The sequence below is a fragment of the Callorhinus ursinus genome, unplaced genomic scaffold, assembly GCF_003265705.2.
Source record: "Callorhinus ursinus isolate GAN/ISIS: 27379988/994484 unplaced genomic scaffold, GSC_fseal_2.0 scaffold17, whole genome shotgun sequence".
Lineage (NCBI taxonomy): Eukaryota > Metazoa > Chordata > Mammalia > Carnivora > Otariidae > Callorhinus > Callorhinus ursinus.
This window is the reverse complement of record NW_027397079.1, coordinates 40,570,559-40,591,288: the sequence shown is the minus strand read 5'-3', so window position 1 is coordinate 40,591,288 and position 20,730 is coordinate 40,570,559. Positions and strand designations below refer to the sequence as shown.

General features: G+C 38.5%; 1 protein-coding gene across 1 annotated transcript in view; it reads right to left on the bottom strand.

Annotated features, from left to right (window-relative positions):
- Positions 1–20,730, bottom strand: part of PSD3 (pleckstrin and Sec7 domain containing 3) — a 706,817-nt gene that overhangs the window by 620,207 nt on the left and 65,880 nt on the right. Inside the window, exon 2 of the mRNA XM_073902616.1 lies at positions 6,750–6,798. The gene's annotated coding sequence lies outside the window, so the exon portion shown is untranslated. The remainder of the gene's footprint in view (positions 1–6,749; positions 6,799–20,730) is intronic.

Sequence of the window (20,730 nt, the reverse complement as noted above, 5' to 3'; positions counted from 1 at the left end):
AATAGTAGGCTGTAGAGGTGATGTCATGGTGTTGCACTGCAGAGGTTGATGCTCAAACATGACTCACATCTATGCCCTGAAAGACACTATTGTCATTTTGTTCCTGGGTGGAGCAGGGATTTGACTCACTCACTGACTCAGTCCACCAGCACACCCTCAAATCTGCTGATGGAACTTCCACGTGGGGACAGTACCTCCAACATACCCCCCTTTCCAGCAAGTAGGTAAAGGCAGAGAAAGCCCTAATCTAGGATGGTCTTTTGTTATGCAAAATACAGCTTGTTCTTGGAGTTCTCCATCCTCTCCTCCTCTCCGCCCCCCCCACTACCCGGCTCCCTACTGGCACTTTAAATGCAAAGGGGTCATTTAAGTGTAATTCAACAAACATGGTATGTATAATATTGTGGCTAAACATTTCAGTTAAATCTATGTGCTTAATTATAGGTATATAATTTATCTGTAAATAAATCATGCTAGGGCAAGTGCAATTTGAGCCTCTATCCCTCTTTACTAGGGAGATGATTGTTTCACAGCTTGGATGTGAGCAAACTTCATGCTTTGATCGGGTTCTTTATCCCCTGCTAAAGCTCCACATTTTCTCTACTGCTTCCAGAGTCACTTCTTGACATGTTCTGGTTGACATGGTTATGAATGTTACAAGATAATTTTCTTGCTGCCAATTCTTGGTCTTTTAATGTATTACTTTGCTTTCACCTTTCAAGATATGCTGTTCTTTCTCCCCAAATATTCCCTTTTCTCTCATTTTCCTGGTAGTGTCAGCATCTGCATTAAATCAATGTCTGGTCTGTGTTTGTTTAGATCTTTCTGTCTTTCCAGAGATTTGTCTGGGACTGGCTCTTTTCATGGAGTGAGAGGCTATTTCTCTGCCATGCAGGAAATCTCATTAGTAGGTCAGGAAGGACCAGCATTCAGGCACAGTCATCAGGAAGAGTGCTCATCTCCCCAACACACACACACTCACACACACACACACACACACACACACTAAAATGAGCCTTCTTTATGCTAATTACCATTTCTGCATTTTAAAAAACACTTGAGATTGTCAGAAAGTTCCCCTTAGCACCTTCCCTTGTTAATCCTGTACTGCATCCTTGGGCTGTCCTGAGGTTTGGGACATCAGCAGATGGGAGGGATGGAATGGAACAGACATGCTTGAGTAGAGGAGGTGGGCAGGAGGGAGGCATATTTGTTTCATCATCTGGGTAGAATGTTGTTACAGCTTGGGGTGGGATAAGTCTATGATCTTGTTGCTTGGGATAGTGCTTATTCTGAGCTACAGATTTTAGTTTTTTGCCTTTCCTAAATTCTTCCAAATTGAGCAGTTAGAAGCACAATATACCATTTGCAGTAACCATTTCTAGCCTCACCTCTTCATTTTATGTTTTGAAAGTACAATTTGTCAAGGAGAACCAATGGCACAAATGTGCCATATCTCAACACATATTTACTCTTGCTTTCACAACAAAGCTCAGTTTAGGAGAGGGAGATCTTAACAGGTGACAAGATCTTTTTTTTTCTTAAGATTTTATTTATTTATTTGAGATAGAGACAGCACATGAGTGGGGGGGAGGGGCAGAAGGAGAGGGAGAAGAAGGCTCTCCATTGAGCAGGGAACCCCTCTAGGGGCTCAATCCCAGGACCCTGGGATCATGATGAGTCGAAGGCAGACACTTAACTGACTCAGCCACCCAGGCACCCAGGTGACAGGATCTTAATAGAAGATCTGGACTGTGGTTTTCATTCTGCCAGTTTTTAGCTGGTGGCATTGAGAAGGGGATTTAACCTCTCCTGCCTTCCAGTGCATAATCATCTGAAGGCAGAAGGCTAGCCTTATAAGGTCCTTCTTTCTCTAATATATATGATCCAAGCACTTAATTTAGTTAATTTGTTGTTGCCCTCATCCTCCCCTCAAAAAGAGAGAAGTACAGGGGCACCTGGGTGGCTCAGTTGGTTAAGCATCTGTCTTCGGCTCAGATCACGATCCCAGGGTCCTAGGATTGAGCCCTGTGAGGAGCTCCTTGCTCAGCGGGGAGTCGGCTTCTCCTCTCCCTCTGCCCCCTCCCCCTGCTTGTGCTCTCTCGCTATCTTATCAAATAAATAAATAAAATCTTTAAAAAAAGGACAGAGAGAAGTACAAATAAGTGATTACCCAAGTCCCATGAGGTGAAGAAGATTACATTAATGGAAAAGCTGCTATAAGTCAAATGGTATAAGTCAGATCAGACGACCCTCCAAACCCTGGGATTTCTTGAGTACATTACTTTTAGTTAGAAACAATAGCATAACCGAAGTTACATGAAATCATGTAAAATGTGCTCAGCACAGTGCCTAGAACACAGTCAGGCACCAAAAATGAAAGCTTCTAATAAAAAAAATGATTTTGTTGTTAACTTTTTATAGAAAGATCCTCAGGTGTTGTACACAGTCAGGTGTATTAGCTATCTGGTTTCCACTCAGCAAACAGGCACATACATTTTAATTTAATATTATGTATTATTTCTACGAAATATGCCTCATTTCAATTCCTCATGATTATTGTTTACTTTTACTACAATAAATAAAAAGTTTAGGGACGTGTTTACTAGGAAGACAGGATGGTCTAGTAAGAATAGTATGGGGTTTTAGGCTATCAGGAGATTTTCCTGGCTACAAAATTAAGGAACTTGTTGTTAGACATGGTGCCACCTTTGAAGGAGGGACACTTTCTGCTATCCTGAGATATTTCTTGACTCATAAAGCCTCAACTTGTGCCTGACCTAACCCAGGGCGTATCTGCCTACGGGATGCATAATTAAGTCTTATTCACAATGAACTTTTACCTTTGTTCCTTTACCAGATGGTTGCCTTACAATGTCAAAAAAACTTGGAAGGCTTGATTGACTTGAGTGGTGCCCAGACTCAAAGGTGAAGAACCTTGAATTTGATCCTGAATCTTTAAAAGCAAAATTTTTTCCTTCTTGGTTGTCGTTCCCAGTCTGTTCTAGTACTATATAGGTACACATTCCTTGTCCCTGCCAACTTTAGGCTTGGACCTGGTAAGGCTGTTAGCCAACAACAGTCAGACCTTGCAGTACATTTGGAGTTCCCACACACAAGCGAGTGGGTTTGGGAGCTTGTTTGCTGCCCCATGTCTGTAGTATGGGATACAAGGGGCTGAACTGGTGCTTATGGGATGCTTGCATGGGTTAAGAGGCACTGTAGCCCTACTAAATCTTTACCTAGAGGATGTCTGTCTGTCCTACCTTGTTCTGGTGTTTCATTTCCATCAGCTGAGACCACCACCAACCCACCCAATACCTACTAGATTATTCCTTCAGGGCAGGATACTGTTTCTGTAATGGCTTCCATCTTCCCAATGTCTGCTCTTTACCCCTAAAGACTATCCTTGAATCAACCCAGATAAACTTCCTAGACCTCATAGTTACCTGATTCTGAGAACCTTGGCTTCCTCATTGCTGCAAAAGCTCCCCCGAATGGACCTCATTCTGGACTAACCCCTGGCCTTGTGACTCAAGCCTTGTCTGACAGAGCTCTGCATGATCCAACCTACCTATCCACATGCACCTCCTTGTCATCTGCCCTCACCATCTCACTACATGGCCATTGGCCTTCTTCTTTGTCCCACTGGGACTTGTTAAACTTGGTCCTACTTTTGGTCCTTTGCATTAGCTGAGCTTTCCAGCTATGTGTTCTTCCCACCTGATTTTAAATGATTTGCTCCTTATCATTCAGATCTCAGTCTACTCATTACGTTTTCAGAAAGATCTTTCTTGATGACCCCAATCTCTTTCACATCATTTTTTAAAATTTTGACATAGCATTTGTCACTAACTGATATGCTTGTATTTATTTATTTTCATTATCATCTGCCTCTTTGTCTAAGTCTTGCCCTTTAACCTCCTCCATGCCCTACCATTCAAGCTTCATGAGAGCAGGACCTCACCTTTTTCTACCTCTGCTGTGTCCCAGCACCTAGGATATCTCTTAATACATAGGAGTCCCTCAATAAATGCTTAACAAGTGAATGAATGTTAACCCTATTTTGGGTATGAGGGAGACAGAGACCCTCACTCTGCTAATTCCCCCACCTTGGTCACCACATAATCACCTTGGTTCTCATTTTATTTCCCACTGAGTATACCTAACAACTGCAGGTGTAAGCTACACAGCATAAAATAATTGTCCTGCATTTTGTCACAAGAACACTGTTGTTCTAATTTTTAAAACAAAATTCAAGTATATCAATAAAATAATGAGACTTCTACTATATATCACTTCTTGAACACATTGATATAATTCTTTCCAACTTTTTGAAATCTGTTTATCACTAATAAAGCAAATATCACATTCCAGGGCATTCTTGTTTCTTTCCCTCTCTGCCCCCACCAGCCCTCTTTTTCCTTGGCTGCGCCTGAAGACTGCCATGCAGAGTTGTGGTGGCACAGAGATACTGGGGAGAGGAGCTGATGGATCAGGCTAAGATAAAGAGATGTCATTACGTACTGCCCAACTAACTGTAATGAGTTTTAATTATGTGTGACAGGCTGGACACAAAATTCCAGGAAACTGAGACTTTTCCCCAGTGAAGACAGTGATTAATGACAAGCTGGGTTGGCCTGAATCAGTGATAGAAGAAACTCCAAGGCACAACTAGAAATGATGAGGTTTAGCTGAGAACAGCTTGAAAACAATCTGGAAAGCATTTCCTAGGTTGCCATTAGGAAAGGAGCAGCTCTGAGTAAAAGCAATTCTCAGAAGAGTCTTATCTCACATAGAGGTGCTCAGCCACATGGCTGTTATTCCAACCTGCACCTACACACACACCCAGAGATGGTAGTGACTGTCAAAAGTCAGGCCTTGATATGGAGTATAGATTATGTGTGTAGATAATATATAGAGTATGTCAGTGGAACTAGAAACAAGATTTATGAAACTTGTTTCATAATAAAATGAAATGCATAAATAATGCATAATAAAATCTAATGCATGCTACTTAAATCCTATTTGTAATTCTAATTCCTAACAATTAAATAAATTTTGGATTCTATAGAGCATTTCCCTACATTATCTTCCTTGGTCTTTACAACAATCTCATATAGCAGTTAGAGCAAATAATATCATCCTTAATTCAATTGAGATAATTGAAACTCAGTGTGGTTAAGAAAATTACCACAACATCAGACACGTTGTCAAGGTCCCTTATGGGTTCAGTAAGTTCAACTGAATCTAAGAAACAATGTTTTTCTAAGTGTTAATTTTGAGAAACTTATATTAACCTAAAAACTTGCCATAAAACTTTCATTTTTAAGAAGTCAATGGAGTATATAGGTCTAGCTCATTTTAAATAAAATGAGTAGGTGAGATTCCATATTTCCAGAAAAGAGAAAATTGGAATGGGTGGGAATTATTCACTTTATAAAGGAAATCTTAATTTATCAAAAGAATGTGACATGACTTGTTTAAGTAACTCCTTTAAATGTACAATAGAATATTTTAAGATATCTTTATTGATGTATGTATACTGGTACATTTTAAGTGATCAAATTTATTATAAATAAGCAAACTAGAATATATAAAGAATTCCTATAAATAAATAAGAAAAAGCAAACAAAACAAAAATGGACAAAATATATTGCCAGCTAAGTCATAGAAGATGAAGCCCAAAAGGTCAATAAACAGCTGCTTAAGAAGGAATACTAGTCCCCACCTTCTTCCCTTCCTACTGGACACATGGCTCTCTAGCCAAGGACTACATTTCCCAGTATCCTCCTAAGGATGCATCTATAAAACTAAGTAGTGCTGATGGAACGTGAGTGGAAGGGATGTGTGCAGCTTCTGCCTTACATGCCTATAAGAAAATTGCTTTCCCCAAAATTCTCTAATCTTTCACCAGAAGTTGATATGTGGCAACAACCTAACTAACCATGAAGACAAGAATGATGGCCTAAGAGACAGCAGTATAACAGATGGAAAGATCCCTGAATAACTGTGTGGAGCCAAGTCACCTTACCAGTCTGGACTACCCAACATAAGATTGCTATGCAAGAAAGAAATGTCTTTCTTTTTTAAACTACTATATTGGAGTGGGGAGACAGGCTATTTGTTACAGCAGTTTAGCCTTTACACTAGCTAACTAATACAATGTTCAACCTACCCTGTAATCTATGAAATGCAAATTAAAACAAGATACCATGTCATACCCTAAGGTTTTGGTGATATTTTAAAAGTCCTATGATACTAAAAATTGGCAATATGAAAATGAGAAATTCTCATATACATCTACGAGGAGTATAAATTGGTACAACCACTTAGGGAATAATTTGTCAATATTACTAAAGTAGAAAATAACCATCCCCTAAAACTCATTTGTTTCACTTCTAGGCATTGTAACTTTACATACTGAGACATATCTAGAGTGGTTACAACATCACTTGTATTAGCAAAAATTGGAAACAACTTAAAAGTCCATTAATAAGAGGATGAATAAATAAGTTGTGATATTTTCATATAATTGAGCACAATCAGCAGTTAAAATTAATGAACCACATCTATATGAATCAGTATGAATAAACTTCATAAACATAATGTGAGAGAAAAGGAAGCAGAAGAATATGAACAATATGACAGCATTCGGTAAAATCCAAAATATGCAAAACATAATTATTGTTTTCACTGCATATATATTGTAATAAAAGTATGAAAATGCAGTCCGGAAGAATACATACCAGATTCTTGATAGTGGTGTCTCTGGGGAAGGAAGATAAGGAGATGGATCTGTGGAGAGAAACAAGGAGAACTTCAACATTGTTCATAATGTTTTATTTCTTTTGTGGAAAATGTCATGCAAAAATTGTTAGTATTTGTTAAATATGGCTATTATGGTACCCAGTGGTGTGCTGGATCTGGATCACACCAGGAAGAGTGAATTTTGTGCATCTCTCCCCAACCCCCTGTCAATGATGCCACCATGATAGCTTAAAACTGGCCACTGTGGAAGTATTTACATCACAGATATCAGCAAATATTACAAATCAGAGCTTTTTCTTCCTGCTGAAGAGTCGTTAACATTGACCAGCACACCTCTGGGTACAGTGAGTTATTAAAAATAATCTCACTACTTTTTAATGATTTTTAAATTTTTCAAAATATAAAAAAATTGAAGTTCTATCTTTATCTAATTTTTCAGATTTTTTTTTCTTTCACAAAGCATCCTGTATATATATCTTGCTGGGGTAATGAAAAAAAGTAAAACATCTCTAAGAAAGATATAACCAAACATCAGGTTTTATTTGACTTTTGAGAAAACCTGGTTTATTTGTGTTGGGAGAAATTCTGGACTTCCTATTTCTTGCATAATTTCAGGAGAAAGTATCTTCAAATCATATATGACATCCTCTATGCAATAAGAAACTTCCTGCCCCTTCTCAAAAAAGATAACATGTTTCATAACTGCCAGAATACCTACATTTGCCTCATTAAATTTTAGTTGTTGAATCACAATTTTGATTTCTACTTGTGTAAAAATAAATCTGGATTAAAAGTGGTTATGCTATCACCTTGAAAGTCTATATGATTTGAGCAAGCCTTTGCACCCATAACCTAGGGTGTAATGTAATCACATTTTCTGAACCCCAAATCAGGATATGTGGTCATACAAATATGGAAGACTATCGGATCAGGATGTTTGACTTCAGTTCTGTCATTAAGATTCTGGGCTTTCTATCATTCTAACCACTGTACCAGGCAACAAAGACTGCTTTTTCTTCATTAATCACATAGGAATGCTCTGTTAACCTTAATCCTTGGAATGATTATTTTAAAATAACTTCCAATTTTTTATTAAAAAGTAAAATATAAATAGATGTGAAGAAATAAGTAAATAAAATAAGATCATCCATCCATAACTTCACGACACAGACACTAACAGTTCAATAAATAACTTTTTAGCTTTTTTGTGTGTATTTACATTTTCTTTTCAAAATAATATTAGATCATATACACTGGATTTTTAATGAGGTATAGTTGGCACACAATGTTAAATTAGTTTCAGGTGTACAACATAGTGATTTGACAAGTCTATATTTTATTCTATGCTCCCCACAAGTGTAGCTCCCATCTGTCACCATACAATGCTATTACAGTATCATTGACTATATTCTCTATGCTGTGCCTTCCATCCCTGTGATTTATTCATTCCATACATATACACTGTTTTAACTGGTCTTTTCCACATGAGACCCTATCATTAATTTATTTCAATGTCATTTAATTTTCTTAAATGTGTTATTTTTGTAGCTATGTAACATTATATAACTGTAATCAGATTAATTTCACTCATTCTCCCACTGTTAAGTATTTGGATTATCTGCAATTCTTCCATATAGTAAACAATGATGTGGCCATCATCCTAGTAAATCTTTGCACACATCTCTGTTCCTTTCTTTGGGATAAATCTTAATCATGTAATTCCAAGTCAAAAATTATGAATACTCTTCAAACATGTTTTGCTTATTATCTTTATGAAAATTTGTTATTCATGTAGAAACTTTATATCTTACACAGAAATAATTTCAAGTATATTAAAGACAAATGTAAAAAGTAAAACTTTTGATCTTAGAGTAAGATTTATGAAAATACCTTTTATAACATCAGGTTCAGGAAAAGAGAATAATAAAATCAACAAATGTAACAATAAATACTTTTCAGTATATTAAAATGTAAAACTCTTGTATAACAAAAGACACTATAAAAGACAAAGGACAGACTGGGAGAAAATGTCTGCAACCTATAGAATAAAAAAGAGTTGGGATCCAGAACATAAGAACACTTATAAAAGGAAAAATATAAGCAATACAGTAGAAAAATGGGTAGAGAATACAAAAGGCAAGTCAAAAAGAAAGGGAATCTGAATGGTTAATAAACTTAGGAGATGAGCTCAAATTTACTGGTAATAAACAAAATGTAAATTAAACTAACAAACTGGATCACATCCATCAGAGTGGCAACAATTTTAAAGTCTGACATCAAATTTAACAAGAATGTGATATAACTGGGACTCACATGTTGCCAATGAGAAAGTAAATTGGTTCAAACATATGGAGGAGCAATTTGGAGATATTTATGAAAGCTACAAAGAGCCACCTCATTCAAGATCAAGCCTTTCCCACAGTTGCTCATATCCAGTGACTAACAGAGGTGGGTATATAAACATCTAACCATTTTGGTCCAACCCTGGATGACTCTGACAGGTGATTTTAGTTAGCTCCAAAGTTCCCTGTAGGGTTGGTTGAGGTTGATGCAGCTTGACTTCCTCTTCCCTTCCATAGGTACCAAGAGCATTCCCTAATTAACATTCTGCAGCCTGAACTCTGACTCAGGGTCTGTTTCCTGGAGAACCCAACCTATGAGGTTGGTATCAGGAGTGGGATGACAAAGGTAATATGGGGTTTTGGAAATGAATCACTTGCCACCTGGCTAGCAGTGAGGAGCTCCTCATCAGTGGTAAATTGAGCACAAATAGTCCCTGGCCAAACTGGCTACCTATAGTGGACTAAATAGTGTTCTCCCCACCACCCATGTTCGTGTCCATCTAGAACCTCAAAAGATGACCTTATCTGGAAATTTGATCTTTGACTTTTTGACACGATACACACACAAAAATTCAAAATGGATGAAAGACTTAAATGTGAGACAGGAAATCATCAAAATCCTAGAGGAGAACACAGGCAGCAACCTTTTTGATATCAGCCATAAGAACTTCTTACTAGACATGTCTCTGAAGGCAAGGGAAACAAAAGCGAAAATGAACTATTGGGACTTCACCAAGATAAAAAGCTTTTGCACAGTGAAGGAAACAATCAACAAAACTAAAAGGCAGCCTACAGAATGGGAGAAGATATTTGCAAATGACATATCTGATTAAGGGTTAGTATCCAAAATATATAAAGAACTTATCAAACTCAATACAAATAATCCAGTCAAGAAATGGGCAGAAGACATGAACAGACATTTTTCCAAAGAAGACATCCAGATGGCTAACAGACACATGGAAAGATGCTCAACATCACTCATCACCAGGGAAATACAAATCAAAGCTACAATGAGATACAACCTCACACCTGTCAGAATGGCCAAAATTAACAACACAAGAAACAACAGATGTTGGTGAGGATAAAGAGAAAAGGGAATGCTCTTAGACTGTTGGTCGGAATGTGGACTGGTGCAGCCACTCTGGAAAACAGTATGGAGGTTCCTCAAATAGTTAAAAATAGAACTACCTTATGACCTAGCAATTGCACTTCTAGGTACTTAACCAAAGGATATAAAAATACTGACTTGAAGGGATACATGCAGCCCAATGTTTATAGCAGCATTATCAAGAATAGTCAAATTACAGAAAGATACCAAATGTCCACTGACTGATGAATGGATAAAGAAGATATGGTATGTACATACATACACACCTACACACAGTGGGATATTATTCAGCCATCAAAAAGAATGGAATCTTGCCATTTACAATGACATGGATGGAACCAGAATGCATTATGCTAAGCGAGATAAGTCAGTCAGAGAAAGACAAATACCATATGATTTCACTCATATGTGGAATTTAAGAAACAAAACAGATGAACATCGGAGAAAGAAAAAAAAATAGAGGGAGGCAAACCCTAAGAGAGACAGGTAACTACAGAAAACAAACTGAGGGTTGATGGAGGGAGCTGGGTGGGGGCGTGGACTAAATGGGTGATGGTTATTAAGGAGTGCACTTGTTATGATGGGCACTGGGTGTTACATGTAAGGACGAATCACTAACTTCTACTCCTGAAGCTAATATTACCCTATATGTTAACTAATGAGAATTTAAATAAAGACTTGAAACATTAAGAAAAATTTTTTTAAAGGAAATAGGGTCTTTGAAGATGTAATTAGTTAAGGATTTCAAGATATAATTATCTTGGATTTAGGATTGCTTTAAATCCAATGACTGGCATCCTTATGAGAAAAGGGGAAACATGCAGACAGAAAGAAATAGGAAAGGAGGCACATGAAGATGGAGGCAGAGCGTGAAGTCATAAAACCACAAGTCAAGGGATATCAGGAGCCTCCAGAAACAGAAAGAAGAAGGAAGAATTCTCTCCTAGAGCATTCAGAAGAAGCATGGCTCTACTGAACCTTGATTTCCGATTTCCCAGTGTCCAGAACTATGAGTGAATAAATTTCTGCTGTTTTAAGCCACCCAGTTTATTATGACAGCCATAGGAAACTAATACTTGGTCTGGTTGTTAAAACTTTCACCAGTAGCAAATTGAAATTGTACACCAGTGGAAGGACATGAAGTAGCTGGTATTAAGTACCAGATGTGTCCAAAGTTTGGAGAAAATAGTAACTATAATGTAATTCAGTAGCTATTACTAAGATAGGTTGACACTCTGGAAAAGATAATGTAAACCTGAAAGCAATTTACAGGCAAATGAGAGCCAAATGTGGAAGCAAGAGGACCTCCCTGAAGCATACAAAGAGGGTCTCAAATGCTAGATAGAGAAAGCAGAGGAAGCTGACTACCAGGCTCAGGACCTAACTGTGAGAACAGCAAACCTCCAAAAAAGAGGAAATTTCCAGCCAAGGACATCTGAGTTGATTTCAGCTCCCCCTTCCAATTCCTAACTCCCCAAGCTCTCTGGGCCTACAGAAGTGGGCCACCCCTCCCTATTAACAGCAGCAACCCCTTACTTGAAGACAGTGTTGAGATCTCTAACAACAAGATATGTATCCCCATCAGAACCTACCCCTACCTCACCTATTGACCTCAGCCTATAACTAGGGTTAAGCTTCAACACATCCCAGATGTTGAGAATACAGTGTGAGCCCGCATCCCTCACTATCTTACAGGAGTGATTCCTGACAGCACACCCAATAAACCTCCAGGAAGTCAATTTCTGTCTCAGGACCTCTTCTGGGAAATTCTACCTAAGACAATAACTTTTGTCACCATCCCAGGGTTTGGCTATTTGCATACGACTTCATGTTTTTAAATAAGTTTCAATGTATTAAAAGAGGAAATTGGGGGCGCCTGGCTGGCTCAGTTGGTTAAGCGACTGCCTTCGGCTCAGGTCATGATCCTGGAGTCCTGGCATCGAGTCCCGCATCGGGCTCACTGCTCAGCAGGGAGTCTGCTTCTCCCTCTGACCCTCTTCCCTCTCGTGCTCTCTATCTCTCTCATTCTCTCTCTCCCAAATAAGTAAATAAAATCTTTAAAAAAAAAAGAGGAAATTGGGAAGCAAGGGTGGTGAAACTAATATCTCTAACTTTGTCCACAGCAGATCTGACAGCTCTGAAATCTCCATAAATTGTCTTAAATTTTCTGGGCTTCCAGTTTTGTTAATGAATTTAAGAATATTTCACCTGTTATAGCTCCACACAAGCTTACAATTTGCTAATTGAAAGACTGCCTGAAACTAAAAGCAGGCTTTGCACACCACAGCCTTCTTGCATATTGGAACAAAGGGCTCTCAAAGGATTTCAGGTTTAGAAAGTCACATTCATGCTTGGATTTTTATAGGTTTAGCATTTTCCATTAGGTCATTTCATATCTCTAGGTTTTAGATCAGAGGATTGAGAATACGCAGGCATGGTCATGTAACATTAACTGGAAATAATGAAGCTTTCTTGAGTACCTCTGCGCCATTCCAAGGGATATACTTAAAGTCCATGCAAAGTACGCTGTGCCTTTCCAAATTAGATTATTTGAGACTAAATGTGAAGAGTTAAATAATTCTTACTACAACAGAAAACAAATTCTCATGGTGATATGACCCAGAGAAGAACTAGCAGTGAGGCTTCTTCTTTAAGCTGAAAGGCACTGATGACCTTGAATTTCAGTTAAGGCAGAAAGAGCTCCACCTAAGTGAGAGCAGACATTGTTCCAGGGGCTTCCACTCAAGCCACAACTGAATTGTGGCTCATCCAATTGTTCAGGGTGCATCCAATTGTAGCTGGTACACAGAGGAAGTGAGATTTATGCTTATTTAAGGTGGTAGTCTCAGCCAGTGTTAATTTAACTTCCTTTATGCTCACAAAATGAACAGAGAAGTCAAGATATGGGGACAAAGGCATGTGAAGTCATAGTCTTCAGCACCCAGTCTAGCATCTTATTACAGTTAAAGCAGTACAGATGCATTGGCATGAAAGGAGTAAAGCTTAAGACCCAAGGCAAAAGGACTTCATTCTGTGAAACCATCATGAAAGTGAAAAAACAACCGTAGAACAGAAGAAAATATTTGCAAATCACTTATTGGATGAGGGACTGATAACCAGAATATACAAAGAACTTTTAGAATTCCATAGTAAAGAAACAAATAACCTAATTAAAAATGAGCAACATCTTTCAGTAGATACTTCTTTAGAAAAGGTATATGAATGGCCAATAAACACATGAAAAGATGTTCAACATCATTAGTCATTTAGAAAATGCACATCAAAACCACAGTGAGCTATCACTAGGAAGGTAGAATCAAGAAGACAGATATAACAAATGTTGGTGAGGATGTGGAGAAATTGGGAGCCCTATACATTGATGATTAAAATATAAAATAGTGCTGTGGCTTTAGAAAACATTTTGGTAGTTCTTCAAAAGGTTGATAGAATTACCATCCAACCCATCAACTCTACTTCTTCATATGTACCCAAGAGAAATGAAAACATATGTCCACACCAAAACCTATACACAAATGTTTATATTGTCAAAAAGTGAAAACAACCCAAATGTCTATTAACTGATGAATGGATAAGCAAAATTGTGGTATATCCACACAATGGAATACTATTCAGCCATAAAAAAATTCTGAAGTACTGATACAGCATGCACAAACCTTGAAAACAGATGCTAGGTGAAAGAATGCAGTCATAAATGACAACATAGGGGTGCCTGGGTGGCTCAGTCATTAAGCATCTGCCTTCGGCTCAGGTCATGATCCCAGGGTCCTGGGATCGAGCCCCGCATCGGGCTCCCTGCCCCGTGGGAAGCCTGCTTCTCCCTCTCCCACTCCCCCTGCTTGTGTTCCCTCTCTTTCTGTGTCTCTCTCTGACAAATAAATAAATAAAATCTTTAAAAAAAAATAAATGACAACATACTATATGATTCCATTTCTATGAAATGTTCAGAGTGAGCAAATCTAATGAGACAGAAAGTAGATTAGTGATTGCCTAGGGCTAGGGGATGGGTAATAAGCAGAGAATGCTAATGAATTATCTGTTTCTTCTTTGAGGAGGAAAATTTTCTAAATTTAGATTGTGATGATGGTTGCACAAAACTTTCAATATATTAAAACCCATTGAATTGAATTGTTTACTCTAAATGGGTGAATTTTATGATAACGTAAAATTATATCTCAAAAAGATACAAAAAAATTTTTTTTAATTAACTTCATTTCATTAAGACTGCTTTATCCATTTTTTCTCTAAGCTTAGGTCAGAAATGGAGAGTTCTTAGTCTCCTGGGGGAAAACCTGCATATTATTCTATCACTGATCTGAATTTTAGTTCATCTATGTATATTTTTCATGCAGGCTAGAGCTATATATACAACAACTTCCTAACTGGAAAGTATATAAGGATAGGAAATGAATGTGGAAGAGCTTTTTGAGTACACTTAGCTTGGTGATACTGTTGCCATAACACTGAAGATCTGTGGATCTGCTTATTTTCTGTTCTGTATCCTTCATTGTCTTTGCGGTGGATAATATTATTTTTCAGTAAATATTCCCTCACTTCTGAACCTGTCCCACTTCACTCCTAGGAGAAGTGTATTTCCCAGTGAAATTGGGTTTGCTTGGGTGACTTGCTTTGGCTTAGTGGTGAGGGACGTAGTGACTCCTGCTAGTTTCAAATGGGTGCTTGAAGAAGCTTCAAGATTTTCTGCCAACCTTCTAGTAAATTTCCAACAATAAAAGTGAGCGTTCCAGAGAAAAAGTGTCTCTTTCAGCTTGAGTCCCAGATGAGAAACACATGGAACAGAACTGAAGTGAACATCAGCCCGAAGCACAGCTACCTGACTGTCCATGACCTTCAAGGGAGAAATAAATGTTTGCATTCCACTGATTTTTTGTTTTACACAGCTTATCATCGTGAAAGCTGACTAGCTCAATTGTCATTTTATTCATTGAGAAAACATATTTCGAGCATTACCATGCATTAGATTCTGTAGCTATTCTTTAATATATAAAACTTGGTCTCTTCTATTGTCAAGCATCTTATAGGCTAGAAGGTAAAATACAAAAGGACACAAATAAACAAAATACAAAATATGTAGTGAGTGATATGAGAGATATAAAACATAATAAGAGGTTTTGAGCAGAAAGTTTTTTTGTTTTTTTTTTGAGAGAGAGAGAGAGCACAAGCAGGGGGGGAAAGGCAGAGGGAGAAAGGGAGAAACAGCCTCTCTGCTGGGCAGGGAGCCCAATGTGGGGCTCGATCCCAAGACCCTGGGATCATGACCTGAGCTGAAGGCAGACACTTAACCAACTGAGCCACCCAGGCGCCCCTCAAAGAGATTATTTCTGACTCAGAGGAATCACAGAGCTTCTTGCAAGAGGTGGCATCTCCATAATCAGTTATTTTAGGAGATGAAAACTCAATTGTATATAGATTGAAAGCCAAGGATTTTACATATATATAACATAATATATTCACTTATCAGCATAGATCAGCATAAAGGCAAAATACAATGAAGACTAAGGTGAAAGTAATTTAAAATGCTGATTTAATGTCATAGAATGAACCCTAATACACTGTAGATTTCCAGTTGTTTACAAATATTTTCTTCTTAATTTTTTTTGTAGGTAAACTACTTTCTCTTTCCTTTTCTTTCTTTCTTCTCTCCCTCTCTCTCTCATTCAATTATTTAAGGCACACTCACACCACAGAATACTTCCAGAGGTGAGGGAATTACTTTTCCCTGAGCACAGAGGTGCTTCATGGAGAGTATATAAATCAAGTGCACTTGCATAAAGATGACAACTCCACTTGAGGGAAGAGTTCAGAGGAGAGCAGGGACCATCAGAAAGCTGTCTCCACTGATTTTAGTATTGGAAGAAGCCTTTACTACTTTAATCCCACTCCATCATTGTACAGGTGAGGAACAGAGGCACAGACAAGCTGAGGGACTCATTCAGTCACAGAGCCTGTTACATGGCAGCCATGGGACCTGGGAGCAGGCCTCTTGATTCTCCACTCTGTTCTTACATTTATTTGTCATAACCCCAGTCAGATTTTTTTTTACTTTGCCTGTGGTGAGTTCAATTTAGAAACTGAATGTAAAAGTTAGTAGTTTGAGGCGCAAGTCACAAGTACCTATAGGCTCTGGACAGTTTACATAAGCCTGGACCAAAGACGGCAACTGTGACTTCACACGGGTGGACTGCAGTCATACAGGCATAAGGGCCCACTGTGGCCAGAACTTACAAATTTTTTCAAGATTGGATAATGTTCTGAGACAAGATTATTGAGTGGGGAAGACCTTTACAAATAGAGGGGTTAGTGTGTGTAAAAACAGAGAAATGGGGATATGTACTTAAAGAAAAGCCAGTGGTCTTATTTGAGGACATATGAAGAGTGTCTCTTAGTCGAGATAAGACTGTAGATCCTATAGCCCATACTGAGATAGGGATGAATTCACCCAAGCAAGCACAAGTGTGCTGAGAGGTCCACACCCAAGGACTAAGCAAATTGCTCTTCTCACTAGGTGCCACTGTAGCACAGAGAAAAACTAGAGCTCTTGTGCTTTCCCTGAATGCTACTTGTGCCTGGACTATGATGCTAGACAAGCCTCTGGAATTTACATTATCCTTCAAAGTAGGAAGAAGTGGGCAGGGAAAACCCTAAAATGACTAAAAAAAACCCTTATGGCAATAGGTTTACTTGAAACTGACTACATTTTTAAAAATCACATTCTCATTTATTTTTTATTTTAATCCATTGTAGTTGACATACAGTGTTCTATTAGTTTTGGATGTACAATACAGTGATTCAACAATTTCATACAACATCTTGTGCTCATCACAATGCACTCCTTAATCCCCATCACCTATTTCACCCATGCCTGCCCCCCACCCCCACCTCCCCTCTGGTAACCATCAGTTTGTTCTCTGTAGGTAAGAGTCTGTTAAGGTAGAGGAAGGTGGCAGTAGAGTAGAATGACCCTATACTCGTCTTGTCCCATGAACACTACTAGATAATGATCAAATCATCTTAAATAACCCAGAAATCAACCTGAAGACTGACAGAACAAAATCCACAACTAAAGGGAGAGAAGAAGTCATACGGAAGAAGATAGGAAGTATGGAGATGTAGTTTAGGAGAGAAATTGATCTTGAGCTCTGCAGACGGGAGAGAGAGCCATGGTTGCAGAGAAGGGCAAGAGAGAGAGGAACACACAGGGGAACACACAAAGAGAACATTTCCCCAAAGCCATTGGCTTGAAAAATGAGAAGAGCTGAATTATACGAGTTATTGCAACCAGTGGGGCTGAAAGTCTGAAGTTTTAAAGGTCAGTGGAATTGGCTTAGATAGAGCCGGGAGGGCACTGACCAACTCCTAAAGAGAGGCAGGCAACTAACCACAGTTGTACAGCATGGAAATAGCGATCTGAAGAGCACCTAGGGCACACAGTGGAGAGATTATTCACTCTTCTTGGAGCATATCCCTGAGAGGCAACATTCATGGAGACACCTCTCCAGGGACAAATAAGCTGGCTGGTGCCATTTCCCTCCCTGGCTTCTCAGCATAAACACAGAGCCACCTGTGGGAAGCAGTGTAGCACCGATCCTGGCTACCTAACTTTACACCAACTGCCACACCTCTGCGCTCTGATGGGACTGCCTTTCTCAGAAAAGCTTACCTCAATCCCAGTGCAGTGGGTCCCTTCCACAGAAGACCAGCATAAACCCCTGGCCACACCATGTCTCCCGACCGAAGAGTTCTACAGGGCTTCAGTTCTAGTGGAAGGAATATCAGGTCTTATTTAACAAGCAGACCAAAGCACATTTAGTTAAAACTCACCACATTCAGGCCAGGGACCAAACACTGCCCACTGCGGGCAAAGAGAGCCTCTGCAGACAACTGGCCAGAAGAACAGAATAGTCAGAACATAACACCACAGCTCAGGCAGCACACATGGCAGACACTCCCTGAAGTGCCAAGCCCTGGGAACTCTATGACCTCTCCTTCATAAAGCAATTACTCTTAGGAGAAAGAGCTGGCTTTTCTGGCTACTGGCTTTTCTAACACTCAGAAGAAGGCAGGGACTTAGACAAAATGAGAACATGGAGGAATTTATACCAAATGAGAGAACAAGATAAGGTCATAGCCAGAGATCTAAGTAACAGATATAAGTAATACGCCTGTTGGAGAATTTTTTTTTTTTTTTTGGAAAGGGAGAGGGAGAGAGACAATCCCAAGCAGGCTCCATGTCCAATGCGGAATGACACAGGGTTAGATCTCACAACCTGAGACCACAACCTGTGCCAAAATCAAGAGACAGATGCTCAACCAACTGAGCCATCCAGGTGCCCTGATACCTGAGGGAGAATTTAAAGCAGCTATCATAAAGATACACACTGGGCTTGAGAAAGGAATAGAAGACACCAGTGAGACCCTCACAACAGAGATAAAAGAGTTAAAAAGAATTATTCAGAGATGAAGAAAGTAACAAACAAGATCAGAAACACACCTGATGGAATGAACAGCAGGTTGGAAAAAGCAGAGGAATTAGTGACCTGGCAGATAAAATAATGGAAAAGAATGAAGCTGAACAAAAGAGAGAAAGAAGAATTATACAACACAAGAATAGACTCAGAGAACTCAGTAACTCCATCAAACATAATAACATTTGTATTATAGGAGTCCCAGAAGATGAGAGAGAAAAGGGGACAGAAAATATATTTCAGTTAATAATAGCTGAAAACTTCCCTAATCTGAGAAAGGAAACAGGCATTCAGCTCCAAGAGGCACAGAGAACTCCTATCAAAATCAACAAAAGCAGGCCAACACCAAGACATATTGTAATTAAATTAGCAAAATGTAGTGATAAAGAAAAAAAATCCTAAAAGCAGCAAGACAAAAGAAGTCCTTAACTTACAACCCCCCTATACAAGGGAAAACCCATAAGGTTACCTGGAGATTTCTCAATAGAAACATGGCAGGCCTGAAAGGAGTGGCATGATATATTTAATGTGCCAAATGAGAAAAATATGCAGCCAAGAATACTCTATCCAGCAAGGCTATCATTCAGAATAGAAGGAGAGATACAGAGTTTCCTAGACAAACAAAACCTACAGGAGTTCATGACCACTAAAACAGCCCTGCAAGAAATATTAAAGGGAACTCTTTGAGCGGAAAAGAGAAACCAAAAGTGACAAAGACAAGAAAGGATCAGAGAAAATCTCCAGAAGCAATTACAAAACAAGTAATAAAAGGACAATAAATACATATCTATCAACAATTACTTTGAATGTAAATGCACCAAATGCTCCAATCAAAGGATGTAGGGAGTTAGAATCGATTAAAAAACAAGACACATCTATATGCTGCCTACAAGAGACTCATTTTAGACCTGAAGACATCTCAAAGTTGAAAGTGAGGGAATGGAGAAATATTTATCATGTAAATGGATGTCAAAAGAAAGCCAGAGCAGCAATATTTATATCAGACAAACTGGATTTTAAAACAAAGACTGTAACAGGAGATAAAGAAAGGGGCAATCCAACAAGAAGATATAACAATTGTAAATATTTATGCCTCCAACATGGGAGGACCCAAATATATAAAAAAAATTAATAACAAACATAAGGTAACTCATTGATAATAATACAATAATATTAGGGGACTTTAATACCCCACTTCCATCAATGGACAGATCATCTAAGCAGAAAATCAACAAGGAAACAATGGCTTGAATGACACACTGACTAGATGGACTTAACAGATATTCAGAACATTCCATCCTAAAACAATCTTTTCAAGTGCACATGGAAGATTCTCCAGAATAGATCATATATTAGGTCACAAAACAGGCCTCCGCAAATACAAAAAGATTGAAGTCATACCATGCACCATTTTTTAAAAGATTTATTTATTTATTTTAGAGAGCAAGAGGGGGAGGAGCAAAGTGAGAGAGAGAGAGTCTTAAGCAGACTCCACACTAAGGTGGACCCTGAAGTGGGGTTCAATCTCATGACCCTGAGATCATGACCTGAGCTGAAATCAAGAGCTGGCTGTCCAACTGACTGAGCCACCTAGGCACCCTACCATGTACCATTTCTGACCACAACACTATGAAACTAGAAATCAACCGTAAGAAAAAATATGGAAAGACCACAAATACATGGAAGTTAAACAACATGCTACTAAAAGATAAATTGGTCAACCAGGAAATCAAAGAAGAACTAAAAAAAAATACATGGAAAGAAATGAAAATGAAAACATACAGTCCAAAACCTTTGGGATGCAGCAAAAGCAGTCCAAAGAGGGAGGTATATAGCACTATAGGCCTACCTCAAGAATCAAGAAAAATCTCAAATAAACAACTTAATTTTACACTTAAAGAAACTAGGAGAAGAACAACAAATGAAGATTAAGCCAGGAGAAGAAAGAAAGAAAGAAAGAAAGAAAGAAAGAAAGAAAGAAAGAAAGAAAGAAAGAAAGAAAGAA